At 40.3% G+C, this 10072-nt stretch overlaps 1 long non-coding RNA gene across 1 annotated transcript; it reads left to right on the plus strand.

The window, feature by feature from the left end:
- Positions 1-297: 297 nt before the first annotated feature.
- Positions 298-8214, plus strand: LOC140608853 (uncharacterized). The gene is made up of 3 exons (XR_012010852.1): positions 298-3781; positions 4522-4593; positions 6784-8214. It is a non-coding gene; the product is annotated as an uncharacterized lncRNA (long non-coding RNA).
- The last annotated feature ends 1858 nt before the right edge of the window (positions 8215-10072 follow it).

The raw sequence follows: 10072 nt of genomic DNA on the forward strand, positions 1-10072 counted from the left end.
CCTATAGAAAGGAGTTCAGCTGGAGATGTGGATAGGAGGCCCAGAGAGTCAGGTCACCTGCCTAAGGTCACACAGTCTGTAAGTACCAGGATGTTAGTCTGGTCACACCCCTCCAACTGCACCAAGGGGCCTATTATAGTCTCCAAATAAAGAAAAGCTTTATTAAAGTGTCCATGAAATCCAAAACTCACAGTAAATTTACCAAAAGGTCTCCATCCAGGGAGGCTTTCCTTGGCCACTTGGTGGAAAAATTCTAAACCTTTCTCCCTCCTCCCTGTATAACTCCTTAGTCCTCTCTTGACTTTTTCTCCATTTGCCTTCGCCACTCTCTACTATGCCTTACATTTCCTTCATCTGAGATTTTTTTTCTCCCTCTGGTTTTCTGCAGTTTGAGGATGCTGTTTAGTTTGGTTGGTTCGTTTTGGTTTGGAAGTGGGGTTTTTTGCTTAATTTTTGTTCTTTTGTGCGTGGGGGGGTCTTTTAAGGCTTTTTATTTTTTTCTTTTATTCCTTTTTTTGGTCTTTGTCCTATTTGGTGTTCTCTGGGCTTCCTGGATCTGTGGTGTGGTATCTGACATTAATTTAGGGGAATTCTCAGTCATTATGGCTTCAAATACATCTTTGGATCCTTTCTCTCTTTGTATTCTCATTATGTTATACCTTTTGTCATTGTCCTGTAGTTCTTGGATCTTTAGTTCCTTTTTTTTTTTTTTTAGGCCCCTTCTCAGCTGTGTCCATCTAATTAGTGTATCAAAGGCATTCTCCTTTTCAGTTACAATGTTTCTGATGTCTAGTATTTCTAATTCTTTCTCAGAGCTTTCATCTCTTTGCTTACATTACTCTTAGGTTCTTTCTGGAGTGTTTTCTAATACCAACAAATTCACCAGTTTTTTGACATCGAGTGGATGTCCAGCAATTCAATTCAATTTTGACATCAATTCCCAGAATTAGTACAGACTCCATAGGTTAAAGGCTCTGTCCTGCAAGTTTGCCTACACCTCAGACACCAGTTGCAAGTATCAGGTCCCCAGGTTACCCATACTCCTGTTTCCCTTGGTTATAAATTTGGGGATTCCCACAACTCCCTTTTCAGTCTTGATAATTCACTAGAACAACTCACAGAAGTTAGGAAGGCACTTCAGTTACTATTACCTATTTGTTATAAATGATATCACTCAGGAACATTCATTCAAAAGGAAGAGAAAAGGGACAAAATATGGGGTGAGTGCCCTAAGCTTCCACACTGATACAAGACCCTCCTAGCCTCTCAATGTGTCTGCCAACTGGGAAGTTCTTCAAACCCTACTGTTTATGGGTTTTTATGGAAGTTCCACTACATAAGCATAATTGATTCAACCATTGGCTATTGATGATTGAACACAATTCCCAGTCCCTCTGTCCTCCCCAGAGATCATGAGTAGGATTGAAGGTTGGAAACTACCATCTAATCCCATGGTATGGTCTTTCTTGTGAGCAACTCTCATCCTGAAGCTATTTGGCACCTCTCAACCAAGAGTCATTCCATTAACACACCAAAGACACTCATCACTCAGGAGGTTCCAAGAGTTTGAAGAGCTTGGTGCCAGGAACCAGGGCCAAAGACCAAATATTTCTTCTTATATTACAATTACTGATCTGTTATTGAATACTGCCTCCGTGTGTGTGTGTGTGTGTGTGTGTGTGTGTCCCCATTGGAACCTTCAGCATTGTTGTTTCAAAATCCTGGTCTGGTAATACAAACATCCATCCCTGCCATATTTGAGTCTGGTTCTGATGTTTGCATGATCTCTTCAAACAAGGTTTTGTTTTGTTTTTTGCCTTTTGTTATGCCTTGTGGGTTTTGTTTGTTTGTTTGTTTAAAGCTGGGCATTATGTATGTACTGGGTAAAGAAACTGTGGTACATAGGCCTTTTGTGACGAGGTGGTAAGGTGGTGTGGGGGAGGGCCAATGGTCCATAGTTCTGTCCTTAGATCTCAGTCCTTCAGAGAGCCTGTGCAGGTGTGCTGTGAAATACACAAGAGCTTCTCAGCTCTTTACCCCCAGGTGGGGGCAGGGGGGCAGAATAGCTGGAGGAGCTGAAGTTGGTTATTTCTCCTCCATCAGATCCATCAGGCTCTGATAAAGCCTCAACAGCTTAGGCCTTGGTGAAAGAGTTTCTCTTGAAGACAGTTAAGGAGAGTGTTAAGAAGAACTGAGGCACTGGTATATTTTTAGATGGTTACTCTTCCCTTTTCCCTGCTGGAAGCATTAGAAGATTTTTCTTCAGTCATCACTGGGAAAACCTGCTAGAGGTCCTAGAGGTAAAATTCACAAAAGTGTGGAAAGTTCTTAACTCTTACACTCATTCACTGTGAGCCTCCAGAAATTCATCAGTTCTAGAGCAGGCTTTCCTCTCCTGGACTGGTTCCTGCAGAGGGTTCTGCTCTGGTAGGTTGTGATTCTCTGTATTTGCCCGTCTGTCTCCAAGACAGCCATTTGGCCTGTGATCTCACTTCTCAACAGATCCAAGTGGAGTCATTGATATTTCAGTTTGTTCAACTTTTCACTTGGGTTAGGATGGAGGGATACCATCCTAGCTCCTTACATGCCAAATTGGAACGTGGAAGTGTGTCTTCTCTATTTTCCTATTTATTGTCATTTCACCCATTAGAATATGCGCTCTACGATGGGAGGGGTTTTAGTCTGTTTTTATCTGTTGTTCATGGCTGTATCCTTCATGCCTAATCTAGTTCCTGGCACATATAAGGGCCTCAGTAAGTAAGTGTGTTGAGCGAATTTTCTCTATCTTCATTCATTCATTTAATTAAGATGATATATAGTATAACTCAGTATAATTGTCTTGATTCTTTGGGGCTGCTATAATAAAATATCAGCTTATAAATAATAAGATTTATTTCCCACAGTTCCAGAGCCTGGAAAATCCAAGATGTAGCCAGATTTGGTATCTGGTAAGGGCCTGCTCCATCGTTCACATGGAAGAAGGGGAAGAGAGCTCTGAGGGATCTCTTTTGTGAGGATACAAATCCCAGTCAAGAGGGCTCTGCTCTTTTTTTTTTTTTTTTAAGATTTTATTTATTTATTCATGAGAGACAGAGAGAGAGAGAGAGGCAGAGACATAGGCAGAGAGAGAAGCAGGCTCCTTTCAGGGAGCCCGATGTGGGACTCGATCCCAGGACTCTGGGATCATGCCCTGAGCTGAAGGCAGACGCTCAACCGCTGAGCCACTCAGGTGTCCCAGGGCTCTGCTCTTATGACCTAATCACCTCTCAAAGGCCCCGCTTCCAAATACCAACACACTGGAAATTATATTTCAGTGGATGAATCTTGGGGGGAGATACAAATATTTAGTCTATGATACAATTTAATATAATTGTGCAATTGTATAATTGCTTGTATAGTAATACAAACAATTACACAATTTAATATAAATGTTATTTATGCTTGAGCTGCTAATGAAAAACATTTGCTAAGAAAATAAATTTGGTGGACTGGATTAGTTCAGAGTAGTGCTCCCAATCTTTGCCATATCATGGTACATATAGAAAATAAAGTGTTTATGTAATAGCCAGCCAGTGACTCATCTCTAGGTCTAAAGGTTTCGATTTCTAGGTCCACACATCACCTGCATGCTGTACCATTTGGAAAACTGCTTTAAGGGTAATGTTTAACCCACTCAAGAGAGTGGCTAGACCTATGTGAATGGTTCCTAAGGACTAAAGAAAACTAAGACAAGGAGGAGGGAAATGGTGGTAAAGATCCAGCTGTCAATTCTTCTTATCAGGTAAAGCCCTCCCCAATCTGTTCTTTGTCTATCTTTCTAGTCTCAGTTCCCCACTCCTGCCTCAACCTTATATGATGCTGCACCTGCCTGGCTTATGCTGTTCTCTCTCTCCACCCATCCTAAATCATTAGGTCCCAGGCCACAGCCAGGAAGTGTTTACCAGCCATCCCCATACATAATCCCCTCCCCTGTGTTCCTGGGGCTTGGGTCCCCCTGCATTTGAGCTTCTGACTTAGAATTTTAAAACTTTGAAGTAATCCCAGAGATTGAGTCCAACCTTCAATTTTGAGGTGAAGCACGTGGGGCCCAAAGAGGTAGAGGGACTGTGCTGGCCACAAGACCAGCTGGGGGCAGCCTTGAGACATGTGTATCCTGGTCCCCTATTCTTTCCACACTACCCGGTTTAATCTCTCTTTTGCTAATCATGACACTTGATAATTTATTCATGGGTAAGAACCTACTCATTGGAGAGTCTATATGATCTGTAGCAACTGCCAGATGGTCCTTAATGAAACATTAATGTAGCAAAAGCAGATGGCATTTAATAAAGTATATAAATAATAAGTATTATACAAACATGCCTGAGAGTCCTCAAAAAGCATTTTTTTTCTAGACTCCCTAATAATAGAAAATCATCAGACAAGACATAAAAGAGGAAAAATTGTGATGTGAGAAATGTTTTAGGTTCTGGTAGATATTATGGATAATAATAAAAGATTTTAAATTTATTTTTATCCCAGATTTCTTAGCCCTACAATGACTGTTGTGTGGCAATTTTAGAAGAAATGACAAAAGCTTTAATAAAACATAAGGTAAGTCTTACAACTTTCTCCTCCCTTATAATTTCAGCCAAAGCCAGGCTATCCAGTTTTCCCACTTTCCTAGAAAAAGAGATTTCTAGAAAACATAAAAAGATACTAAATGTTAATATCAGGGCAATAGAAATCACTAGATTGGCCTGCAAGGGGTTGTTTTAAGAGTCAGTATTCCAGAGAGCCTTTAGGAACAGAAGTAATAACCTGTTTTGATTGATTATTAATTTACCTGAAGGTAAAAAGTTGAAGTTTCAGAATTATGTTTATATATTTGACTTCTTCCCCAAATTCACTTATTAGGCAGCAGTCGAAAGTTAAGGCTTAGACTCAGATCTGACTTTAAATCTTAGTATCAATTATGCCAAACTTCAGGCTGCCTCTCAAGGATTTCATTTTTTAGGTTTTTCTATCTATTAAATAGGGATAATAATGCTTGATAGAGTTGTACAAAGATTTAATGAAATAACGTACATAAAAGACCATGCATGACACAAAGTAAGCTTTGAAAAAATGTAGCAGGTATAGATTTCCAACCTAGTGCCCCCTGTTCTAAATAAGCTAAAAGTGAAAAAGTTGTGAAATAAGTAGGTTTCCTTTCCCTAGCCCTCCCATGTATCTTTCAACTGCTTGATCAAACCCTGCTATCTGAAAGAATCTGTATCAATTTTTACATCTTATGTGATTGCATGAATTCCCCTGGGGATATTTGCATTCCAGCCTGTTTCTAATTCTAGAATGTGAGGCTAATCATTGTTAGAGGGAATGTTTGGCATTACCCTTGTGCCAGCACGGCTTTTCTGGTAAGGAGGGAAAATAAGACATAGGGGAGTTTGCAAGCAAGCAAACTGAGTTGTCTGGATCCTTTACTGCAAGGTCCTGATCAAAGGCTAGTCTTTCCAAAACACATTTCCATACAACTTCCTCACCCAAATCAGAATTACCGGGTTCTTTAAAAAAGTTTCTTTAGCAGGTCAGTCCTCTAATAGTTGTGAGCTTTTGAAACTTCTTAAATGACAGTCCAAAGTGATGGCAGGATGCGCTCCTTTGATTGGCTTTTGGTCTCTGTATTAGAGTTCTCTAGAGAAACAGAACCAATAGGACACAGTTCTTGTGGCTTGAACAACCCAGGGGTTGGGGGTTAGGGTTAGCTTTTGACTCCCCAGAACTTAACTATTAACAGCCTACTGTTGACTGGAAGCCTTACCAATAACATAAATAATTGATTAAACATTTTATGTTATATGTATTATACACTGTATCCTTTATTTTTTAAAGATTTTATTTATTTATTCATGAGAGACAGAGAGAGACAGAGAGAGGCAGAGACACAGGCAGAGGAGAAGCAGGTTCCATGCAGGGAGCCCGACATGGGACTTGATCCCAGGTCTCCAGGATCAAGACCTGAGCCAGAGGCAGGTGCTCAACCGCTGAGCCTCCCAGGCATCCCTATACACTGTATCCTTAAAATAAGGTGAGCTACAGGAAATGTTATTAAGAAAATCACAAAGTAGAGAAAATACATTTTTATGGCTATCTGCAGATTTATTGAAAAAATCTGCATATTTTTGGGGTAAATTGGACTCAACCAATTCAAACCCATGTTCAAGGGTCAACTGCTTATTTACATAACTATGTAGATAAATCTGTATAGACACATAAAATTTACTGGGAAAATCTTTCTGTATATTTATATAGAACTACAGATGTATATAGATATACCCTATTGGTTCTGTTTTCTTCTATATATAGACATCTGGATTATATATATCAGGAGATTTATTTTAGGAACTGATTCACATGATTACCGAGGCTGAGGGTCCCACAATCTGCTATCTATGTGCTAGAGAACCAGGGAAACCAGTGGTGTAATTCAGTCAAAGTCTGAGGGTTGAAGAATCAGGAAAGCCAGTGTCTGAGGGCAGAAGATGGATGTCCCAACTCAGGCAGAGAGAGCAATTCATTCTTCCTCCTCCTTTGTGTTCTCTTCTCAGACCCTCAAGTGATTGGATGCTGCCCACCTGCATTGGTGAGGGCATCTGCATTTTTCAGTCTACAGATTCAAATCTATTTCCAGAAACACCCTCACAGATTCATCCCTGTCTTACCAGCTCTCGAGACATTGCTTAGCCCAGTCAAGTTGACACATAAAATTAACCATCAGGGTTGATGTTTTTTATTGTTTTTAAGGTGAGAACGTTAGCAGAGGAAGATGGATTTGCCTTCAGAAAGTGAGCCTCCTTGAGTTGTGAAGTCCATGTGAGGCTATGTCCTACTGGCTAATTCCTCAGAGAAAACTAGCCTAGCAGTGAGGTGACAGGCACAGTTCTTCTGAGGAAGAAAGGAAGCTTCAAGATTCCAAAGTTAGAAAAAGAAAGTCCACCTTTACCAACAGTTTGAAACAAACTAAAAACCTTTCATGGTGTCAAAGGTGCCCAGACCCCACAGGGGCTAAACTTCTGGAGCTCTTTTCTCCTCCACTGTTCAGATGAACACATTTATTGTACTGGTGTTTCTTGCAATCAGCCAAGATTGAGTCAGATGCCAAGATAATTTTTTTTCTTGCCAAATTGCTTTTTCCATTGTAATTAGCCTTTTTAAGAACCTTACTGAGCAAGAAATGTGTCTCCAATTCCCACTCTCCCCCTTCAATTAAAACTCAGCTAAGAAGTTTTATCAGAAATAACTGTTGAAGATGAAAATCCTACCCTCACCCACTTTATCATCAGTTTCTCCATGTTTTCTTTGATATCCTTTAAAGCAGGTGTAGGATTAAGGAAGGTTTAATTTTTTCATAGTTTGTATTATATAATATGAAAATAAATCATCTAAACTAAAAATGATTTAGCTGTCCGGTTGCCCTTGTTCAGATCCTTTATACAAACTAGAAACTTGGACTATTTGTCCTCTAAAAGTGGTTTCAAGTGGATTCTGCCACTGCTCTTGGAAACCAACTTCACCCCCCCCCCAACATTTTCCAGTCTCCCTTGTGGTTAGAGGGGCCATATGACTAATTTCTGGACAACAGAAGGTACACAAACGTGCCAGGCCCATGAAAAACCTCCCATGAGAGAGCCTCCAGGTTCTTTCCTTCTCTGCCTGCTAAAGATGTCGGTGCCCAGAAAACCAGGGCAGCCTTGAGCTGAAAATGGTAGTGTCTCCAATCAGTCTGGTTCCTGAAGGAAGAGACCACCCATCTTCCATCACTGCCTCCCATACTCTAGAACTGCCTTCAGTTGTTCACTGAAAAAGCAAAACAAACAAACAAACAAACAAAAAAAACCTGCCATTATATTTGCGCCATTTTCATTTGGGGGTTTGTTTAGCTTACCCTACCTGACTTGACTTGACCCAGATACCTTTCCTCCTCAACCACATTAGATGGTCTAGCCAAACCTTCCCATGGCACCTGATCATTGAACTTCTCATCCTGTACCCTCATTGTTTATCTGTCTGCCTCCCCAGATACCCTCCAAACTCTACGGGGGCATGAACAACATTTCCCTCTCTCATTATTATAGCCCTATTATCTCATATAGGGCTTGGGTTACAGTATGTCCTTAATAAATATTTGTTATCAACAAAATGTCGATGTATGGATTTTGCCTTTCTCTGTGCTGTGTATAAACAAGTTAGATGTTGGACAAACTTTAAGAACAATAATGGAGCAAGAAAAGCACGTACAGCTCTGAATGGTACTACCCTGGAATGTTTTATAAACCTGACATCTGGTGGATGACTCCTGGTCTTCATCACAGATCTCTTTGATGCTAACAATGAAAGATGTTTCCACATGAACAATGAACAAAAATATAGGCTTTTTTCCCCCACTTTGTTTATTTGATGCCATTCTCTTTCATAAAAGCAAATGTGATAGACTGAAAGTATCCGAAGTTCTTTGCTATTTCTCCCATTGAAAGGTACAGTATAATCCTCCTCTCTGAATGTGGGCTGGCTTCAGCAATGGAATGTTGCAGAGGCTGCATGCCAGGTCTTCAGGGGCTAAGTCAGAACACATAGCTTCTGCCTTGTTTTTTGGAGCACTTGCTTTTGGAACCCTGAGCCTCTATATAAGTCTGATTTCCCTGGGGGCACCTGCCGTTGGCTCAGGTCATGATCCTGGGGTCCTGGGATCAAGTCCCGCATCAGGTTCCTTGCATGGAGCCTGCTTTTCCCCCTGCCTGTGTCTCTGCCACTCTCTCTCTGTGTCTCTATGAATAAATAAATGAAATATTTTTTAAAAAAGAAGTCTTATTTTCCTAAGACCACCATGATAAAGAGGCCACGTGTATGGAGGTCTGCTTGATAATCTCAGCTGAGTGCTCCCTTCCGGCCATCCCTGCCAAGGCATCAGCCATGTGGGTGAAGCCATCCAGGATGCTTCAGACTCAGTCATTCACTAACTAAATTCTACTGAATGATCAGAGCCACATGGAACTGAAGAATTACTCAGCTGAGCCCTGCCCTAAATTCTGACCTGCAAAATCCTGAGATGTAGTAAAATGGTTGTTATTTCAAGTCATTTAAGCTTTAGGTAGTTTGTCATGTAGTAAATTATAATTTGAACAACAAATTACTTCATTTTTAAAAAAGATTTTATTTATTTGAGAGAGAAGGACAGAGCACAAGCAGGGGGAGGCGCAGAGGGAGAGGGAGAGACAGGTTCCCTGCTGAGCTGAACTCCTGCGATCAGGACCTAAGCTGAAGGCAGCCACCTAGCTGACTGAGCCACCCAGGCGCCCCCCAAAGTACTTCATTTCTTTATTTGTCCCTAATAATATTTGCATTGGGACTTTAAACTTTGATAATTTTGGTTTGTCATTTGTTGGCCACCAAGTAAATTTTAGCTTTCTCCTGTCTGTATCTATACCTTTCATTTGAAAAGAGATGGTTGAGACTCTGAAAGAAATAGGCTGTTAATTCTGGGCTGTATTTAACCCTCCATAAAGCTTTTTATTTTAGAGCAGTAATTGGTAATATGCATTGGCATTGCAGTCTCCAGTTAAAATACTTTTGGGATTCAGGGAGATAAATTGGTTTAAAAATATATATCAACGTATGCCAAATTTTATGTTAATTTATGTTAGTAGCTATGTTCCTCTGGGAAGCAGTCAATATGGTAAAAGGCAAAATTATACATAGGTGAAAAATTTTAGACTCAATTTAAAAGCAACATTAACTAGAAAGTAATTAATAAAGAAAAGGAAACTCACTTTTATTGATGGTCTACTATGTGCTGAGTGCTTTTTATACACTTTCTCTTTCAATCTCGTGACAACACTTTAAGTAATTTTTGAAATATGAAGTTGAAAATTTGCCTAAGGTCACTCAGTTGGTAGGTTGTAGGCTGGATTTGATGCAAATTCATCTGAAGCATGTGTGTGTGTGTGTCTGTGTGTTCTTTCTCTTCCATAGTGGCTATTCCTGTAAAAGAGACCAGGTGTCTCGAAGATCACCTCCTAAAGAACTAGATGAAGTT

This window comes from Canis lupus, chromosome 18 (assembly GCF_048164855.1).
Source record: "Canis lupus baileyi chromosome 18, mCanLup2.hap1, whole genome shotgun sequence".
Taxonomy (NCBI): Eukaryota; Metazoa; Chordata; class Mammalia; order Carnivora; family Canidae; genus Canis; species Canis lupus.